The 5,608-nt window shown below is 40.1% G+C and overlaps 1 long non-coding RNA gene across 1 annotated transcript; it reads left to right on the top strand.

The window, feature by feature from the left end:
* The first annotated feature begins 731 nt into the window (after window positions 1-731).
* On the top strand, window positions 732-3,043 carry LOC116735950 (uncharacterized). Its single transcript, XR_004342462.1, has 2 exons — window positions 732-1,376; window positions 1,462-3,043. It is a non-coding gene; the product is annotated as an uncharacterized LOC116735950 (long non-coding RNA).
* The last annotated feature ends 2,565 nt before the right edge of the window (window positions 3,044-5,608 follow it).

The following is a 5,608-nucleotide window of genomic DNA, read 5'->3' as shown; positions in this document are numbered from 1 at the left end:
ATATAGATAGCTACAATAGATTGTAGTTCAGAAAAGTCTAAACTATATGAACTGCAAGACAGTAAACTGGAACACACTACATCTGGATATTAATTTCTACTCTTACACTTTTTCACTTTTTTAAGTAACTCCTTAGGAAATGAATTATTAAAAGCTCAAATTCTCAGCAGAGCCACAATCTCTTCCATCTTAGTTACCTCCACCTGAGCCTTTATGTGCCAAAACAAATATTAACACATTAGTTTGTCCAAATAATCTCACAAAGTTGTTTCTGTTTATGCCCGATTCCAAGGCAAAAACTGGTGAACCTATTTTGGCCTACTGTACTTCACTTTTAGTCATTTTTATCTGTCAAACTTTAATTTCCCAAATCATCAAACTAATTTTTACTACTAAACAAAAATAACCAGAGTAAATACAAACTGCAGTTTTCAGGCAAATATTTAATCTCTCACTGTGCCACCTTTAGCAACTGCAAATCCAAAGCAATTTGGATTTTGCAACCTCACTATGGCTGCAAAACCCTCTGAAAACCCTTCAATGTGGTTCAACTAATACATTTCTTCAAAGAATAGAGGGTCAAAAGTAACTGAGATCTTTTTGCTGCACTTTTTGTTACATTTTAATAATCTTTGTTGGGTTCTCCTGTAAAAAAAATGTTTGGGGTGTATTTAGGATGAGTCAGTCAGGTTTCATCTACTGACATACAGCGCAAAAATATAAGAAATATTACGTACAAAAAGTAAAAATAAACATTTCTTATAGCGGTTGGAGAAGCACGCGCTTCTGGATTCCAAAAACAGACTGCAGGAAGCAAAAAGATGAAGAGGATATGTTTACAATTCCAGAGAGAAAATGAGGACCAAATATGTCTGTGTAAGCTACACCAAAATGTGCTGAAAGCTGGGTTGCTGAAACTCAGTAAGGGCTGACTCATAATAGGAGGTGGTGGAAAGCAATGAGGGAGACTAATTTGAGAAGATATGGGTAACGGTTATCCTACCCGGTCAAACAGGTCCGGCACACACACGCAGGTGCTCGGATAAGCGGACATGAAGCAGTGCACACACGGCTCATTATCATGTTTAGTGACATGGTAAAGCTTTCTTTGGCATCTCAGAAATAAATACAATTGTTTTTTGGGGTTTTTTTGCCCCCAATCCTGGGACTTTTAGTCTTCATCAAGTTTGAAGGTTTTTCTTCTGCATACATCCATTTGACCTCTAATGGCCATCTTTAAAATTTAAAGTGCAGTGTTTCCTCAAAGGATTGGCAGATTAAAGAAAAAAAAAATTGGAAGTTGTGCCAAGCTCCAGTCAGAGACAGGCCCTCGAGCTGCTGCGTTCTCACATTTCAGTGAGCAGGAATGGGCAAAGGTGAGACAAGAGGTAGATTCTCTACAAAGAGTTGTGTGTGTGCGCGTCTGTTCATTTAGTAATATAAGCCTTCCCTTCCACATAGCTCCAGGGAAAAGGACATTCTCTCTTGTTGTTTCCATTCCCCTGCATTCCTGCCTCCCCTTGACATGTGGCTCCAGAAGGGTGCAGCCGGAGACGAAGGGAGGAAGAGATGTGGCGGATCGTTCCATCCAGACTGAATACCTCGGTGCTGCCTTCTAGTAACTAATCCCATTGACAGAGACAGACACCTGCTCTCATATAAAGCCCTTCAACTCTTTTACATTTATGTAAAAGGTCCTTCATTATGGCGCCCCTGAAATGCCGGCACCCCGTAACATTTGCCTATGCTGCCAATGCCACAGGTAGGCCCTGCCTGATCAACCCACACAAAGTTGTGAAGTGGAAGGACAATAAAACAGTTTTTAAAATTGCTCAAGAATAATAATCTAAAAAAGTGCTGCATGGTTATATATTATCCCCTTTTAAATCAATTCTTTGTAAAAACATTTCTAAAAAACAACATGAAGTGTGTTGGTGTTGGAGGTGCATGCTGGTCTGAGCTGCCTGTCACCTTCCCGCCACGCAGTTCTGCTGTCAAGACTGAGAGCAAACTCTGGCTCCAGGCGAGAGAACAGCTCCTCACTACACTGTACGGTGACAAGGCACAGTAGCTTTCAGCCAACAGTTCGAGGTTGGAGGAGCTAAAAATATACAATAACAACAACAAAAAAAAAGTCAAAAGTGACACATTGCTCAGGTGTTGTGAGTTAAGCCTTCTGGTGTGTGCAACCGATTCAGAAGTTTGAACGGAGCTCCTGAGGGAAGCTCGACATCAACCCACATGAACTGAATTACAATTTCACTCAAAGTATGTAGATACAGTAGAATTACAAATATATTCAAGTCACACTCTGTGCAGGCAGCGCATTTCTATAAAAGGGAAAGTCCGCTGTGATTGCTAAACACCGTGTTGAAATATTAAAAACACAACATGGCGAAAGATTTTGAAAACACTTGGTCATTTTGAATTTGATTCAAGCAGCACATGTGAAGAAGAAATATTGGAACTTGGAGATGTTTACAACCGAGTTGCATCATTTTCTTTCTTTTCATTTTTCTTACAACACACTCCGTTAGCAAACTGTAGAGACCAGAGGTTACGCTGTTGAAAGGGAAATGTTTCCATTTATTCCACTGCAAATGTTTTCAGAGGGGGTAAACCTCAGTCTCTTTTGCTCCAGTGTAATACTAATGGCTAATTTCAGAAATGATGCAGCCTGTTTGATTATAGATACCATTAGATATCGCTTTTCAGCACCGTTTATCGCACACATGCAGATAAAAGAAAGGGGGCTGAGTTAAATACGTCTGTACTGCTTCCCACTTCAATTTCAAATAAATTATCTAAATATATATCATTTGTTTTGAATTGCAAATGTGAATAATAAATAAATAAAATACAACTTAACTAAAATGTTCATCATCTGAGCCAAAGATATTGGTTCCCAGACTTCTTATGAGAAACATTAAGTACATGAAAGTGGTGATTCTCTGTTTAGTTAGAGCAGAACAAACTATGTGTGATTCGTCTGCTTGCTCTTCTCATCTTTGCAAGCATTAATGAAGCACCTTTTTAATGAAAATCACCAGTCTCTGCTTGGTAACTAAGAGTCGCAGTTAATTAGGGAAACTTTTCTCAATTTACAACAAATGGACCAAAAAGTTCAGTTCTCTCCATTTATTTGACATCTGAAGCCAGTTGGTAACACTGTATTTTATTTAAAGGCATCAAAGTCAAGTGAACTGATCATAACCTGATGCTAGATTTTTCAGATCATCTGTTGTAATCTGGTTGTAACATGACAAAATAAATCCAGTCTAGTTCATATATATTCTTTCCCAATTGCCATCAGACTGCTGAACTCTTAACTGGACTGCACTCAAAAACTGGTCTCCACCTCATACCTTGCACATATACATAGCTAAATAACTTCTGTTTTACTGTCATTCCTGCACTTTATATTTTATACTTATATTTTATATTGTATTTTATTTTATTCTGGAGTAACCTCATAACATTGGAACCTCAAAACATTGTCCTGAGCCGTATGCAACGAAATTTCGTTCTGTATACACCCTGTGCATGCAAAATGATAATAAAGTCAGTCTAAGTCTAAGTTCTTTGAAAATGGTTTTTTTATATATAAAAAAAGTACATGACCAGTGATTTTTCGCTTATTAGGAAAATCTACCATGAATATCTATAGTGGAGCATCTCGATCAACAGCAAAACGTCATTAAACATCAGCAAGTTACCTAAAAACACTGAATGCTACTAAGGCATCTCCTTTAAATAGAAAATATTCATGAGGTAATACATTCAAAGGAACATTTTAACACCAAAACAAAACATTTCCCTGCAGTATTACTATGCTTCACATGACACAAAGACAGAGCATCAGCTCTTCTTTTAAAAGCTTTCCATTAACGGGTTCAGAACCTTATTGTGGCCAGAAGCTTCCAGGATTCTACAACTTTTCTCTCAAACACACATCAGAGTGTGACCACTTCCACTAAGCATTTAATCACACATACTTCAGGCAGCTTGGCGATCTGACAACCCCATCAAGTCTTTCAAGAAGTAAGAGGATTGTTATTTGTGTGGTTTTTAACTTGCTTGTTGTGCCTTTGTGGGTGCGGTGGATTTGTGTGTGTGTGTGTGTGTCTATAGCGTTGGCTAATTAAAACAGGACAAGTTGGACCAGAGTGAGGCGTCCCTGACATGATTAATTGTGACTGTCAGGGCCCTCAGCTGGGTGTCTCCCTGCTCAGGACCCAGACAAAGGATTACACAGACCTTCTGTAACCTCGGCTGGCTATTTTGTGTCCCTGGGTCTTGCATCAAAGCCCCAATGGGAGACATTAGCATTTTTAATGAGCGGGCCGCTCCCTGTGCCGACACATTAAGTCGGATCGCTTTCATTTGGGCCACAATAGAGACTGGAGAATGGAGGGGAGGCACTGCTGGAGAGGAGAGAGACATACAGACGCATAAAACCAAACAACATCTTATGGCCTGAACAGTACAGAGTCCATGCATAAGCGCTAAAGAGTTTCCAAAGATACAGGAGAAATTCTGACTAGTAGCAAATCATGGTCTAACACACAAGCATGAATTAAACATTGGTTGTCCATTTCAGTCCAGTTTTACTCATCAGACCAATACTGTCGTGTTAAAAATGACAAAAATCAGTTGATTGTTTCATTGAAGTGTTTTAGTAACCAGTATTCCCTTTCTCATAAAATCAAAATATGGTCACAGTACCATATGCACTTTCTAATTTGAACATTACTTCAGGAAATCTTAAACCAGCAACAATGCTGCCTATGCCATCAGATAAACACATTAAATGTTCGTCACATAAAAAAACTGACTTCATTGGCCGCGTTTGTTTGAACTCAATAACAAGAAAAATCAGAGGAGGAAAACAACTGAACGCGAAGAAAGAAAGTAGGATAGAGGCAGCAGGTTCAGAGCTGAATCCAGTTTTGGAGCTTGATGATGCCGTTTTGCTTAGTGTGATTCACATCAGAGAACCCTTGACTGCGTTGATTTAATCCAAAACTGCAGTTTTAAAGTTTGTGGTGCAGATTCACACCAAGAGACAGGATGACAGGATACCGTCTGTCTTGCAAGGTTTAATATCCCTTCAGAAGTTCATTATCTCGGTCAGACAGTTTGCATCTGCCCCAAACACAGGCCGCTGTATGAGCACTTGCCACATCTGGGACCTTTGAATCTTATCAACAGCTGAGTCCAGTAGAACAAGGACGCCGTTTATGTGGATCTTTGTGAGCTTGCTCCGCTTCTCTTTGCTCGGTGTGTATCTGTCACACACACACACACGCCCCCACGCACGAATACCTCCCCCAGTTTTGCCTTTGAGGACGACGCACAGATAGGAACTTGTTTTGATGTGACCCATCAAAGCGGAGATCGGGGTGTGACAGGGGCATCCCCTGATGTTTCCTGTGCTCTCCCGCTGTCCGCCGAACAGACGCGCGGTCGGGAGCCGGGAGTGAGCCGCTGGAAATTTTTTACTCCACCGCCTGATGAGCACATCCAGGAGTTTTAAAACACAAATCAGGGAGATTGGAAAAATCTCAGTGCTTCACACAGGTGCAAAACAAAGCAAGCGTGTGTCAGA

Source organism: Xiphophorus hellerii, chromosome 16 (assembly GCF_003331165.1).
Source record: "Xiphophorus hellerii strain 12219 chromosome 16, Xiphophorus_hellerii-4.1, whole genome shotgun sequence".
Classification (NCBI taxonomy): Eukaryota; Metazoa; Chordata; class Actinopteri; order Cyprinodontiformes; family Poeciliidae; genus Xiphophorus; species Xiphophorus hellerii.
Note: the sequence above shows the minus strand (reverse complement) of the source record. Positions and strands in the feature narration are given on the sequence as shown.